Below are 16,719 nucleotides of genomic sequence, written 5' to 3' on the forward strand. Positions count from 1 at the left end.
TCAATCTATTAAACTTTATTCTTCAATTAAAATTCATTTTAAAAAAAAATATTTGCAATAAATCCTTTAAATTTAATTCAATCTCCCTAAATAAAATTAAATCTATTAAATTTACTACCAATAAAATTTTTTCACTGAAAATTAAAACTACCGACTAAAATTCTTTCACTTTTTATAAACGTTATTGGGTAAAATTTTTTCTTTACTTATTGATGCTATCAATTAAAATTTTTTATTTGAAAGAACTCAATCTATTAAACTTTATTCTTCAATTAAAATTCATTTTAAAAAAAAATATTTGCAATAAATCCTTTAAATTTAATTCAATCTCCCTAAATAAAATTAAATCTATTAAATTTACTACCAATAAAATTTTTTCACTGAAAATTAAAACTACCGACTAAAATTCTTTCACTTTTTATAAACGTTATTGGGTAAAATTTTTTCTTTACTTATTGATGCTATCAATTAAAATTTTTTATTTAAAAGAACTCAATCTATTAAACTTTATTCTTCAATTAAAATTCATTTTAAAAAAAAATATTTGCAATAAATCCTTTAAATTTAATTCAATCTCCCTAAATAAAATTAAATCTATTAAATTTACTACCAATAAAATTTTTTCACTGAAAATTAAAACTACCGACTAAAATTCTTTCACTTTTTATAAACGTTATTGGGTAAAATTTTTTCTTTACTTATTGATGCTATCAATTAAAATTTTTTATTTGAAAGAACTCAATCTATTAAACTTTATTCTTCAATTAAAATTCATTTTAAAAAAAAATATTTGCAATAAATCCTTTAAATTTAATTCAATCTCCCTAAATAAAATTAAATCTATTAAATTTACTACCAATAAAATTTTTTCACTGAAAATTAAAACTACCGACTAAAATTCTTTCACTTTTTATAAACGTTATTGGGTAAAATTTTTTCTTTACTTATTGATGCTATCAATTAAAATTTTTTATTTGAAAGAACTCAATCTATTAAACTTTATTCTTCAATTAAAATTCATTTTAAAAAAAAATATTTGCAATAAATCCTTTAAATTTAATTCAATCTCCCTAAATAAAATTAAATCTATTAAATTTACTACCAATAAAATTTTTTCACTGAAAATTAAAACTACCGACTAAAATTCTTTCACTTTTTATAAACGTTATTGGGTAAAATTTTTTCTTTACTTATTGATGCTATCAATTAAAATTTTTTATTTGAAAGAACTCAATCTATTAAACTTTATTCTTCAATTAAAATTCATTTTAAAAAAAAATATTTGCAATAAATCCTTTAAATTTAATTCAATCTCCCTAAATAAAATTAAATCTATTAAATTTACTACCAATAAAATTTTTTCACTGAAAATTAAAACTACCGACTAAAATTCTTTCACTTTTTATAAACGTTATTGGGTAAAATTTTTTCTTTACTTATTGATGCTATCAATTAAAATTTTTTATTTGAAAGAACTCAATCTATTAAACTTTATTCTTCAATTAAAATTCATTTTAAAAAAAAATATTTGCAATAAATCCTTTAAATTTAATTCAATCTCCCTAAATAAAATTAAATCTATTAAATTTACTACCAATAAAATTTTTTCACTGAAAATTAAAACTACCGACTAAAATTCTTTCACTTTTTATAAACGTTATTGGGTAAAATTTTTTCTTTACTTATTGATGCTATCAATTAAAATTTTTTATTTGAAAGAACTCAATCTATTAAACTTTATTCTTCAATTAAAATTCATTTTAAAAAAAAATATTTGCAATAAATCCTTTAAATTTAATTCAATCTCCCTAAATAAAATTAAATCTATTAAATTTACTACCAATAAAATTTTTTCACTGAAAATTAAAACTACCGACTAAAATTCTTTCACTTTTTATAAACGTTATTGGGTAAAATTTTTTCTTTACTTATTGATGCTATCAATTAAAATTTTTTATTTGAAAGAACTCAATCTATTAAACTTTATTCTTCAATTAAAATTCATTTTAAAAAAAAATATTTGCAATAAATCCTTTAAATTTAATTCAATCTCCCTAAATAAAATTAAATCTATTAAATTTACTACCAATAAAATTTTTTCACTGAAAATTAAAACTACCGACTAAAATTCTTTCACTTTTTATAAACGTTATTGGGTAAAATTTTTTCTTTACTTATTGATGCTATCAATTAAAATTTTTTATTTGAAAGAACTCAATCTATTAAACTTTATTCTTCAATTAAAATTCATTTTAAAAAAAAATATTTGCAATAAATCCTTTAAATTTAATTCAATCTCCCTAAATAAAATTAAATCTATTAAATTTACTACCAATAAAATTTTTTCACTGAAAATTAAAACTACCGACTAAAATTCTTTCACTTTTTATAAACGTTATTGGGTAAAATTTTTTCTTTACTTATTGATGCTATCAATTAAAATTTTTTATTTGAAAGAACTCAATCTATTAAACTTTATTCTTCAATTAAAATTCATTTTAAAAAAAAATATTTGCAATAAATCCTTTAAATTTAATTCAATCTCCCTAAATAAAATTAAATCTATTAAATTTACTACCAATAAAATTTTTTCACTGAAAATTAAAACTACCGACTAAAATTCTTTCACTTTTTATAAACGTTATTGGGTAAAATTTTTTCTTTACTTATTGATGCTATCAATTAAAATTTTTTATTTGAAAGAACTCAATCTATTAAACTTTATTCTTCAATTAAAATTCATTTTAAAAAAAAATATTTGCAATAAATCCTTTAAATTTAATTCAATCTCCCTAAATAAAATTAAATCTATTAAATTTACTACCAATAAAATTTTTTCACTGAAAATTAAAACTACCGACTAAAATTCTTTCACTTTTTATAAACGTTATTGGGTAAAATTTTTTCTTTACTTATTGATGCTATCAATTAAAATTTTTTATTTGAAAGAACTCAATCTATTAAACTTTATTCTTCAATTAAAATTCATTTTAAAAAAAAATATTTGCAATAAATCCTTTAAATTTAATTCAATCTCCCTAAATAAAATTAAATCTATTAAATTTACTACCAATAAAATTTTTTCACTGAAAATTAAAACTACCGACTAAAATTCTTTCACTTTTTATAAACGTTATTGGGTAAAATTTTTTCTTTACTTATTGATGCTATCAATTAAAATTTTTTATTTGAAAGAACTCAATCTATTAAACTTTATTCTTCAATTAAAATTCATTTTAAAAAAAAATATTTGCAATAAATCCTTTAAATTTAATTCAATCTCCCTAAATAAAATTAAATCTATTAAATTTACTACCAATAAAATTTTTTCACTGAAAATTAAAACTACCGACTAAAATTCTTTCACTTTTTATAAACGTTATTGGGTAAAATTTTTTCTTTACTTATTGATGCTATCAATTAAAATTTTTTATTTGAAAGAACTCAATCTATTAAACTTTATTCTTCAATTAAAATTCATTTTAAAAAAAAATATTTGCAATAAATCCTTTAAATTTAATTCAATCTCCCTAAATAAAATTAAATCTATTAAATTTACTACCAATAAAATTTTTTCACTGAAAATTAAAACTACCGACTAAAATTCTTTCACTTTTTATAAACGTTATTGGGTAAAATTTTTTCTTTACTTATTGATGCTATCAATTAAAATTTTTTATTTGAAAGAACTCAATCTATTAAACTTTATTCTTCAATTAAAATTCATTTTATTTTTTTATATATATATATATATATACATATATTCCTAACTAAATATTTTATACTAAAATAAATAAATATAAAAAATAATTAAATTAATTAAATTTTCCATAAATAAAATATTGAAATTATCAAATACTAATAAAAAAATTAAAATTAAAAATTAATACGTAAAATAATTATATTAAATAAATGTAGCCCCTCCTAAAAATAAATAAATATCAATTATTTTAAAATAAATTTCTTATAAATTCAAATTAATCTTATTAAATAGATTAATCCAGCCTATTCCTATAAATTAATTAAAAAATAAATAAAAATATTAAATTAAATTAAAAAAAAAACAAATAAATCAGATTAATCAAAATTAATAAAAATTAACCAATTAAATATAAATAAATAAATATAGATTAAATAAATTATTTTTTAATAAAATTTTTAAAATTAAATAAATAATTATATATTATTAACCAAATATTTGATATATTAATAGGATACATATGATCATTTGTGTGATTATTAATAAATCTAAATATGAATATATAAATCTTAGATGAACGTGATACCTCCTAATGTTTCCACTGGTTTATTAATAAATTTAAATCATATCCAATAAATTATTACAAATAAAATTAAAAATTTTACAATAAATTGATAATTATATTATTTCTTTTTTTTTATTTTAAAATTTATAAATAAAATATTAAAAAAAAAATATTTTATACTAAAATAAATAAATATAAAAAATAATTAAATTAATTAAATTTTCCATAAATAAAATATTGAAATTATCAAATACTAATAAAAAAATTAAAATTAAAAATTAATACGTAAAATAATTATATTAAATAAATGTAGCCCCTCCTAAAAATAAATAAATATCAATTATTTTAAAATAAATTTCTTATAAATTCAAATTAATCTTATTAAATAGATTAATCCAGCCTATTCCTATAAATTAATTAAAAAATAAATAAAAATATTAAATTAAATTTAAAAAAAACAAATAAATCAGATTAATCAAAATTAATAAAAATTAACCAATTAAATATAAATAAATAAATATAGATTAAATAAATTATTTTTTAATAAAATTTTTAAAATTAAATAAATAATTATATATTATTAACCAAATATTTGATATATTAATAGGATACATATGATCATTTGTGTGATTATTAATAAATCTAAATATGAATATATAAATCTTAGATGAACGTGATACCTCCTAATGTTTCCACTGGTTTATTAATAAATTTAAATCATATCCAATAAATTATTACAAATAAAATTAAAAATTTTACAATAAATTGATAATTATATTATTTCTTTTTTTTATTTTAAAATTTATAAATAAAATATTAAAAAAAAAATATTTTATACTAAAATAAATAAATATAAAAAATAATTAAATTAATTAAATTTTCCATAAATAAAATATTGAAATTATCAAATACTAATAAAAAAATTAAAATTAAAAATTAATACGTAAAATAATTATATTAAATAAATGTAGCCCCTCCTAAAAATAAATAAATATCAATTATTTTAAAATAAATTTCTTATAAATTCAAATTAATCTTATTAAATAGATTAATCCAGCCTATTCCTATAAATTAATTAAAAAATAAATAAAAATATTAAATTAAATTAAAAAAAAACAAATAAATCAGATTAATCAAAATTAATAAAAATTAACCAATTAAATATGAATAAATAAATATAGATTAAATAAATTATTTTTTAATAAAATTTTTAAAATTAAATAAATAATTATATATTATTAACCAAATATTTGATATATTAATAGGATACATATGATCATTTGTGTGATTATTAATAAATCTAAATATGAATATATAAATCTTAGATGAACGTGATACCTCCTAATGTTTCCACTGGTTTATTAATAAATTTAAATCATATCCAATAAATTATTACAAATAAAATTAAAAATTTTACAATAAATTGATAATTATATTATTTTTTTTTTTATTTTAAAATTTATAAATAAAATATTAAAAAAAAAATACTTTATACTAAAATAAATAAATATAAAAAATAATTAAATTAATTAAATTTTCCATAAATAAAATATTGAAATTATCAAATACTAATAAAAAAATTAAAATTAAAAATTAATACGTAAAATAATTATATTAAATAAATGTAGCCCCTCCTAAAAATAAATAAATATCAATTATTTTAAAATAAATTTCTTATAAATTCAAATTAATCTTATTAAATAGATTAATCCAGCCTATTCCTATAAATTAATTAAAAAATAAATAAAAATATTAAATTAAATTTAAAAAAAACAAATAAATCAGATTAATCAAAATTAATAAAATTTAACCAATTAAATATGAATAAATAAATATAGATTAAATAAATTATTTTTTAATAAAATTTTTAAAATTAAATAAATAATTATATATTATTAACCAAATATTTGATATATTAATAGGATACATATGATCATTTGTGTGATTATTAATAAATCTAAATATGAATATATAAATCTTAGATGAACGTGATACCTCCTAATGTTTCCACTGGTTTATTAATAAATTTAAATCATATCCAATAAATTATTACAAATAAAATTAAAAATTTTACAATAAATTGATAATTATATTATTTTTTTTTTTATTTTAAAATTTATAAATAAAATATTAAAAAAAAAATACTTTATACTAAAATAAATAAATATAAAAAATAATTAAATTAATTAAATTTTCCATAAATAAAATATTGAAATTATCAAATACTAATAAAAAAATTAAAATTAAAAATTAATACGTAAAATAATTATATTAAATAAATGTAGCCCCTCCTAAAAATAAATAAATATCAATTATTTTAAAATAAATTTCTTATAAATTCAAATTAATCTTATTAAATAGATTAATCCAGCCTATTCCTATAAATTAATTAAAAAATAAATAAAAATATTAAATTAAATTAAAAAAAAACAAATAAATCAGATTAATCAAAATTAATAAAAATTAACCAATTAAATATAAATAAATAAATATAGATTAAATAAATTATTTTTTAATAAAATTTTTAAAATTAAATAAATAATTATATATTATTAACCAAATATTTGATATATTAATAGGATACATATGATCATTTGTGTGATTATTAATAAATCTAAATATGAATATATAAATCTTAGATGAACGTGATACCTCCTAATGTTTCCACTGGTTTATTAATAAATTTAAATCATATCCAATAAATTATTACAAATAAAATTAAAAATTTTACAATAAATTGATAATTATATTATTTCTTTTTTTTTATTTTAAAATTTATAAATAAAATATTAAAAAAAAAATATTTTATACTAAAATAAATAAATATAAAAAATAATTAAATTAATTAAATTTTCCATAAATAAAATATTGAAATTATCAAATACTAATAAAAAAATTAAAATTAAAAATTAATACGTAAAATAATTATATTAAATAAATGTAGCCCCTCCTAAAAATAAATAAATATCAATTATTTTAAAATAAATTTCTTATAAATTCAAATTAATCTTATTAAATAGATTAATCCAGCCTATTCCTATAAATTAATTAAAAAATAAATAAAAATATTAAATTAAATTTAAAAAAAACAAATAAATCAGATTAATCAAAATTAATAAAAATTAACCAATTAAATATAAATAAATAAATATAGATTAAATAAATTATTTTTTAATAAAATTTTTAAAATTAAATAAATAATTATATATTATTAACCAAATATTTGATATATTAATAGGATACATATGATCATTTGTGTGATTATTAATAAATCTAAATATGAATATATAAATCTTAGATGAACGTGATACCTCCTAATGTTTCCACTGGTTTATTAATAAATTTAAATCATATCCAATAAATTATTACAAATAAAATTAAAAATTTTACAATAAATTGATAATTATATTATTTCTTTTTTTTATTTTAAAATTTATAAATAAAATATTAAAAAAAAAATATTTTATACTAAAATAAATAAATATAAAAAATAATTAAATTAATTAAATTTTCCATAAATAAAATATTGAAATTATCAAATACTAATAAAAAAATTAAAATTAAAAATTAATACGTAAAATAATTATATTAAATAAATGTAGCCCCTCCTAAAAATAAATAAATATCAATTATTTTAAAATAAATTTCTTATAAATTCAAATTAATCTTATTAAATAGATTAATCCAGCCTATTCCTATAAATTAATTAAAAAATAAATAAAAATATTAAATTAAATTAAAAAAAAACAAATAAATCAGATTAATCAAAATTAATAAAAATTAACCAATTAAATATGAATAAATAAATATAGATTAAATAAATTATTTTTTAATAAAATTTTTAAAATTAAATAAATAATTATATATTATTAACCAAATATTTGATATATTAATAGGATACATATGATCATTTGTGTGATTATTAATAAATCTAAATATGAATATATAAATCTTAGATGAACGTGATACCTCCTAATGTTTCCACTGGTTTATTAATAAATTTAAATCATATCCAATAAATTATTACAAATAAAATTAAAAATTTTACAATAAATTGATAATTATATTATTTTTTTTTTTATTTTAAAATTTATAAATAAAATATTAAAAAAAAAATACTTTATACTAAAATAAATAAATATAAAAAATAATTAAATTAATTAAATTTTCCATAAATAAAATATTGAAATTATCAAATACTAATAAAAAAATTAAAATTAAAAATTAATACGTAAAATAATTATATTAAATAAATGTAGCCCCTCCTAAAAATAAATAAATATCAATTATTTTAAAATAAATTTCTTATAAATTCAAATTAATCTTATTAAATAGATTAATCCAGCCTATTCCTATAAATTAATTAAAAAATAAATAAAAATATTAAATTAAATTTAAAAAAAACAAATAAATCAGATTAATCAAAATTAATAAAAATTAACCAATTAAATATGAATAAATAAATATAGATTAAATAAATTATTTTTTAATAAAATTTTTAAAATTAAATAAATAATTATATATTATTAACCAAATATTTGATATATTAATAGGATACATATGATCATTTGTGTGATTATTAATAAATCTAAATATGAATATATAAATCTTAGATGAACGTGATACCTCCTAATGTTTCCACTGGTTTATTAATAAATTTAAATCATATCCAATAAATTATTACAAATAAAATTAAAAATTTTACAATAAATTGATAATTATATTATTTTTTTTTTTATTTTAAAATTTATAAATAAAATATTAAAAAAAAAATACTTTATACTAAAATAAATAAATATAAAAAATAATTAAATTAATTAAATTTTCCATAAATAAAATATTGAAATTATCAAATACTAATAAAAAAATTAAAATTAAAAATTAATACGTAAAATAATTATATTAAATAAATGTAGCCCCTCCTAAAAATAAATAAATATCAATTATTTTAAAATAAATTTCTTATAAATTCAAATTAATCTTATTAAATAGATTAATCCAGCCTATTCCTATAAATTAATTAAAAAATAAATAAAAATATTAAATTAAATTAAAAAAAAACAAATAAATCAGATTAATCAAAATTAATAAAAATTAACCAATTAAATATAAATAAATAAATATAGATTAAATAAATTATTTTTTAATAAAATTTTTAAAATTAAATAAATAATTATATATTATTAACCAAATATTTGATATATTAATAGGATACATATGATCATTTGTGTGATTATTAATAAATCTAAATATGAATATATAAATCTTAGATGAACGTGATACCTCCTAATGTTTCCACTGGTTTATTAATAAATTTAAATCATATCCAATAAATTATTACAAATAAAATTAAAAATTTTACAATAAATTGATAATTATATTATTTCTTTTTTTATTTTAAAATTTATAAATAAAATATTAAAAAAAAAATATTTTATACTAAAATAAATAATCTCAAAATAAATCTATAATAATTTTATAATTATTTATTAAACTAATTAAATTAATTAATTATATAAATATTTAATAATATATAATATATAAATATTTATATTTAATTAAATATTTAAATTAACAATTATTATTTTCTAAATTAATTAAATCTCCCTAAATAATTTACATTTATAAATATATAAATATTTAATATATATATATATACAATATTATTTATATATATATTAAATATTAATATTTATATAAAAAAATAATAATATGTAATATATAAATACTTATATTTAATTAAATATTTAAATTAACAATTATTATTTTCTAAATTAATTAAATCTCCCTAAATAATTTACATCTATAAATATATAAATATTTAATATATATATACATATATATATTTATATATATAAATATTAAATATTTATTATTAAATATTCATTTTTTTATAATATTTATTGGAGTAAATTTAACATTTTTCCCTCAACATTTTCTAGGATTAATAAGAATACCACGACGATACTCTGATTACCCAGATGCATATTATTGTTGAAATTTAATTTCTTCAATTGGATCATTAATTTCATTTAATAGATTAATTTTTTTCATTTTTATTATACTTGAAAGTTTAATTAAACAACGATTAATTCTATTAAAATATGTCTTTTCATCATTAGAATGAATTAATTTATCCCCTTCAGAACATTGTTTTAATGAATTACCTATAATTCTTTTAAAAAATTAATTTAATATGGCAGATTTAAGTGCAATGGTTTTAAACACCATAAATAAAATGTAAATTTTTATTAAAAATTGCTCATTGAAATATATATTCATTCCCAGACCCAAATTCACCATTAATAGATAATCTAATTTATTTTTATAATTTTACAATAATTATTTTAATAATAATTACTATATCTATTATTTATATAAATTTTATAATTATAGAAAATAAATTCATTAATTTAAAATTTATTAAAAATCATAACTTAGAAATAATTTGAACTATCATTCCAATAATTATACTATTAATTATTTCTATCCCATCATTAAAAATACTTTACTTTATTGATGAATTATGAAATCCAACTTTTTTTTCAATTAAATCAATTGGACATCAATGATACTGATCTTACGAATATCCAGAATTTAATAATAATTCAATTGATTCATATATAATTAATCTATTAGAATTAAACTCATTTCGGTTACTAGATGTAGATAATCGATTAATCATTCCATTTAATACTCCAATTCGTATATTAACAACATCAATAGATGTTATTCATTCATGAACAGTTCCTTCAATAGGAATTAAAATAGATGCAACTCCAGGACGAATTAATCAAATATCATTAATTTCATTACGACCAGGATTATATTTTGGACAATGTTCAGAAATTTGTGGAGCTTACCATTCATTTATACCAATTACCATTGAAAGAACAAATTTAAAAAACTTTACTAATTGAATTAATAAATTAAACTTATAAATTAAAAAGAATTAGTTAAATTAAATAACATTAAATTGTCAATTTAAAATTATTTTATAAAAATATTTTTTTATCCATTAAGTATCTTAAAAATAAAGAATTAACCTTTTAAGTTAAATATAATAAAAAAATATTCTTAATGATAATTAAAAATTCTTTTATTCCTCAAATAAGACCTATAAAATGAACTTTAATTTTAATTTTTATTATTATTTTATTTACAATCATCACAATATTAATTCATTTCATAATAAATAATTTTATTTACAAAAGTAAAATAACTCAAAAAAAAATAAACTTCAAAAAAAAATGATAATAATTATTCAAAAATATTATGATAACAAATATATTCTCAATCTTTGATCCTTCAACATCTAATAATTATTCTCTAAATTGAATCATTATAATTTGACCTATTTTAATTTTTAATTGATCTTATTGATTTATCCCCTCACGATTTAATTTTAAATGAATTATATTAATAAACTTTATCTTAAATGAATTTAAAATTTTAACAAAAAAAATTAACCATTATAATTTAATTATATTTTTAAGATTATTCTATTTAATTATAAATATAAATTTAATTAGTTTAATACCTTACGTATTTACACCAACAAGACATATAAGAATTAATTTAAGTTTATCTTTAAGATTATGAATTAGATTTATAATATTTGGTTGAATTAAAAATACAAAACATATATTAATTCATCTTGTACCTATAAATACACCTTCTATATTAATAAGATTTATAGTAATAATTGAATCAATCAGAAACTTTATTCGACCATGAACTTTAGCAATTCGACTATCAGCAAATATATTAGCTGGTCACTTACTTCTATCTTTATTAGGTTCCTCAATAACAAATTTATCAATTAAATTCATTCCAATAATAATTATTATTCAAAATTTATTAATAATTTTAGAAATTTCTGTAGCATTCATTCAATCATATGTATTTACAATTTTATCATTACTTTATTTTAATGAAACAAACTAATTAAATTTATGAAAATTAATACAATTATAAATTCAAAAAATAATCCATTTCATATAACAACAAATAGACCTTGACCATTAATTTTATCATTTAATCTAATAAATTTATTATTTAATAATATCATTAGATTTAACTTAAATTTTTCTCTTCTTAATTTATTAAATTTATTTACATTAATATTAACATCATACCAATGATGACGAGATCTAATTCGAGAAAGAACATTTCAAGGATTTCATACCTTAAATATTATAAATATAATTAAATTTAGAATAATTCTATTTATTATTTCTGAATTATTTTTCTTTATTTCATTTTTTTGAACTTTTTTACATTCATCAATTTCACCTTCAATAGAAATTGGAAATTTATGACCTCCAAAAATAATTAATATATTTAATCCATATGACATTCCATTACTAAACTCAATTATTTTAATTTATTCAGGAATAACAATCACATGAAGACATAATTTAATTAAAAATAACTATAAAAAATCATTAAAATTATTAAATATAACAATCTATTTAGGAATATATTTTTCAATACTTCAATATATTGAATATCTAGAATCTAATTTTACATTTAATGATAGAATTTTTGGGTCAATCTTTTTCATAGCTACAGGATTTCATGGAATTCATGTAATTATTGGAACTATATTCTTAATTATTTGCTCTTTACGATTAAAAAAAAATCATTTTTCAATAATTCATCATTTAAATTTTGATTTAGCATCATGATATTGACATTTTGTTGATATAATTTGATTAATTTTATACATTTTAATTTATTGATGAATATATTAAATTATATAAATAGTATAACAAAACTACATTTAATTTCCAATTAAAAAATTTAAATAAAACTTAATTTATATAATACTTTCAATATTAATTATTGTAATATTTTTAATTTTAATTCCATTACTAATTTTGTCTATTAATAAATTTTTATCATTAAAAAATGATAAAGACCGAGAAAAAATAAAACCATTTGAATGCGGATTTGATCAATTAACACCTCCACAATTACCATTTTCTATTCAATTTTTTTTAATTACTTTAATATTTTTAATTTTTGATATAGAAATTATTTTAATTTTACCTATTATTAATTCATTAAATAGCTTAAAAAAATTAAGAATATTTATTTTTTTAGTATTTATTTTAATCCTCTTTATAAGTTTGTGATACGAATGGACATATAATTATTTAACATGAATTTAAATTATACAACTATATATAAAGTAAAATAATACAAATTAATTTCGACTTAATTATTGGATAAATTTATTCCTATATATATATATATATACATAAATAAAAAATTAGGATATTAGTTAATAAATTTAAATATAACATTAAAATTGCAATTTAAAATAATTTTTAAATATATCTTAATTAATTGAAACCAAAATAGAGGTAAATTAATGTTAATAATTTAAATGAATACAAAATATTCCAATTAATGAAATAAAACTCATGAACTTCTAATTCATTCTTAAATGAAAATAAATCATTTATATTTCTAAATTTATATAGTTTATTAAAAACATTATATTTTCAGTATAAAAAAAATTTTACTTAAAAATTTATAAATATTTAAAAATTTTACAATTACAATTATATTTTCAATATAATACTCTTAATTAAGCTATTTAAATACAATAAAATTTATATAAATAAAAAAAACATAAAAATAATAAAATAATAAAATAATATATTTACAACACCAACATTTTCTTTATAAATTTTTATTAAAACATTATTTTTAATTATAAAATTTATCAAAAACTTTAAATTCATTATAAAAACCTTATCTACAGATTTATCAAACATAATTTCAAAATTAAATATCTTATTAATAAATCAAACATAAAAAATTTTTAATAAATATTCTGAATAAAATATACTTAAAATAAAATTTGATATTTTAACAAAAACTCTCTTTTTTAAAAAAATTAAACTTTTAAATTCAAAATAAAACATTAAAGATAAAAAATATATTAATAATAATACATATTTATCATTTAATGTTATTTTAAAATTTTCATAAATAAATATATTATAAAAATATTTACCATAAAAAATACTAAAACCTCCTATTAAAATAAATGAATAATTTATATATTTTGATCTTCTTTCATTTACATATAAATATCTAAAATAATTAATATAATAAATTAATACTCAATTTAATAAACGAATACTATAACTTACTGTTAATACAATTGAAATATACAAAATTATTATAATTAAAATAATTAAATTAAAATTATAAAATATTTCTATAATTAAATCTTTAGAAAAAAACCCAGTAATAAAAGGAAATCCACATAAATTTAAAATTGATAAAATAAATATAAATCTCTTTAAAGGATTAATATAAAAATTACCTCTAAAAAAACGTAAATCTTGAATACCCAAATTCATATGAATAAAACTTCCAACACTTAAAAATATTGTAGATTTAAATAAAGCATGACAAATTAAATGAAAAAATCCTAAATCAACATTTCCTAATAATAAAATACTTATTATAAAACTTAACTGACTTAAAGTTGATAAAGCAATAACTTTCTTAAAATTTATTTCAAAATTTGCTATTAAACCAGATATAAATATTGTAAAACTAAAAATTAATAATATTAAAATATTCATAAAATTTAAATCTATAAATATTTTATTATACCGAATCAATAAATAAACACCTGCAGTTACTAAAGTTGATGAATGAACCAATGAAGAAACAGGTGTTGGTGCAGTTATAGCTGCAGGTAATCAAAAAGAAAATGGAAACTGTGCACTTTTCGTTAATATCATAATTAACATAAATAATGAAATTAATTTAAAATCTTGATAAAAAAAAATATTTCAAGAACCAAAAAATGACAATATACAAATAATTAAAATTAAAGCTACATCTCCTAATCGATTACAACAAACAGTTAATATACCAGAATTATAAGAATTTTTATTTTGATAATAAATTACTAAACAATAAGAAATTAATCCTAACCCATCTCACCCTAAAATAATACCAATTATTCTTGGTCTCAAAATTATAAAACATATAGAAATCATAAAAATAAAAACTAATAATTTAAAACGTTCAATATACAAATCATTTTCTATATATTCAATACTATATAATATAACAATTCCAGTAATTAAAATAACTGTACTTAAATATATTATAGATATAAAATCAATATAAATAACAAATCTAAATTTTATAGAATTTATTTCAATAATTACTCATTCTATGAAATAAATAATTTTAAATAAATATAAATAAAATCCAAAAAAAAAAAAAAAAAGAAGAAAAAAATATAAATAAAAAATAAACTATAAATTTTATAATAATAATTTAAAGTAATCAATTACATCTTTGAAATCACAATTCAATATTTTTTTTTAAACTACTTAAATTTAATTAATCAAATTATAAAAATATTGATAAATTAAAAATAAATAAATTTAAAGGAATTCAATGAGATAAAACAATTAAATAATCTATTAACCTATATTTATTAATTTTACAAAAATTAAATTCACCATGTTGAGTATATCTAAATAAATTTAGTGAATAAAAAAATCTAAAAAATATTAAAATTATTAAAATAAATAAATTTAAAAAATTTCAATTAACTAAACTTATAATTAAAAAAATTTCACTAATTAAATTTAATGATAATGGGGCAGATAAATTTGAAGTACATAATAAAAATCATATTAAAGATATTCTAGGATATAAATTTATTAGTCCTTTATTTATTAATATTAATCGTCTATTTCTTAATAAATAACATAAATTTACTAAAAAAAATAACCCTGATGAACATAAACCATGAGAAATTATTATTATATAACTACCTTTAACCCCACTATTTATTAATGTTATTATCCCTCTTAATGTTAATCCTATATGAACAACTGAAGAATAAGCCACTAAAATTTTTATATCAATTTGACGTATACATAAAATACTAATTAATATTGACCCAAAAATTCTAAAATATATAATAATTTCATTAAATTCAATAAAATTTTTTATAAATATTAATATAAAACGAATTAAACCATAAATTCCTAATTTTAATAAAATTCCTGCTAAAATTATTGACCCAATAACAGGGGCCTCAACATGAGCTTTCAATAATCAAGAATGGAATATAAATATAGGAATCTTAACAAAAAATGTAAACATAAAAAATAAAAATATAAACATATTTAAATATTTAATTTTTAATATTTCAAAGTAATACATCATTAAAATATTATAAAAATAATATAAATCTAAAATAAAAATTAAAAAAGGTAAAGAAAAAAATATTGTATAAAATAATAAATAAAATGAAGCTAACTCTCGTATTTCACCTAACCCTCATTTTATAATAATAAAAAATATAAGAACTAACCTAATTTCAAATATAAAATAAAATATTAATAAATTTATTGAAGTAAAAACAAAAATTAAAGAAATTAATAATGTCAATATTAAT

General features: G+C 14.5%; 1 pseudogene; it reads left to right on the forward strand.

Annotated features, from left to right (window-relative positions):
- The first annotated feature begins 10,543 nt into the window (after positions 1–10,543).
- Positions 10,544–13,031, forward strand: LOC143175599 (cytochrome c oxidase subunit 2-like; annotated as a pseudogene).
- The last annotated feature ends 3,688 nt before the right edge of the window (positions 13,032–16,719 follow it).

This window comes from Nomia melanderi, unplaced genomic scaffold, assembly GCF_051020985.1.
Source record: "Nomia melanderi isolate GNS246 unplaced genomic scaffold, iyNomMela1 scaffold0137, whole genome shotgun sequence".
NCBI lineage: Eukaryota > Metazoa > Arthropoda > Insecta > Hymenoptera > Halictidae > Nomia > Nomia melanderi.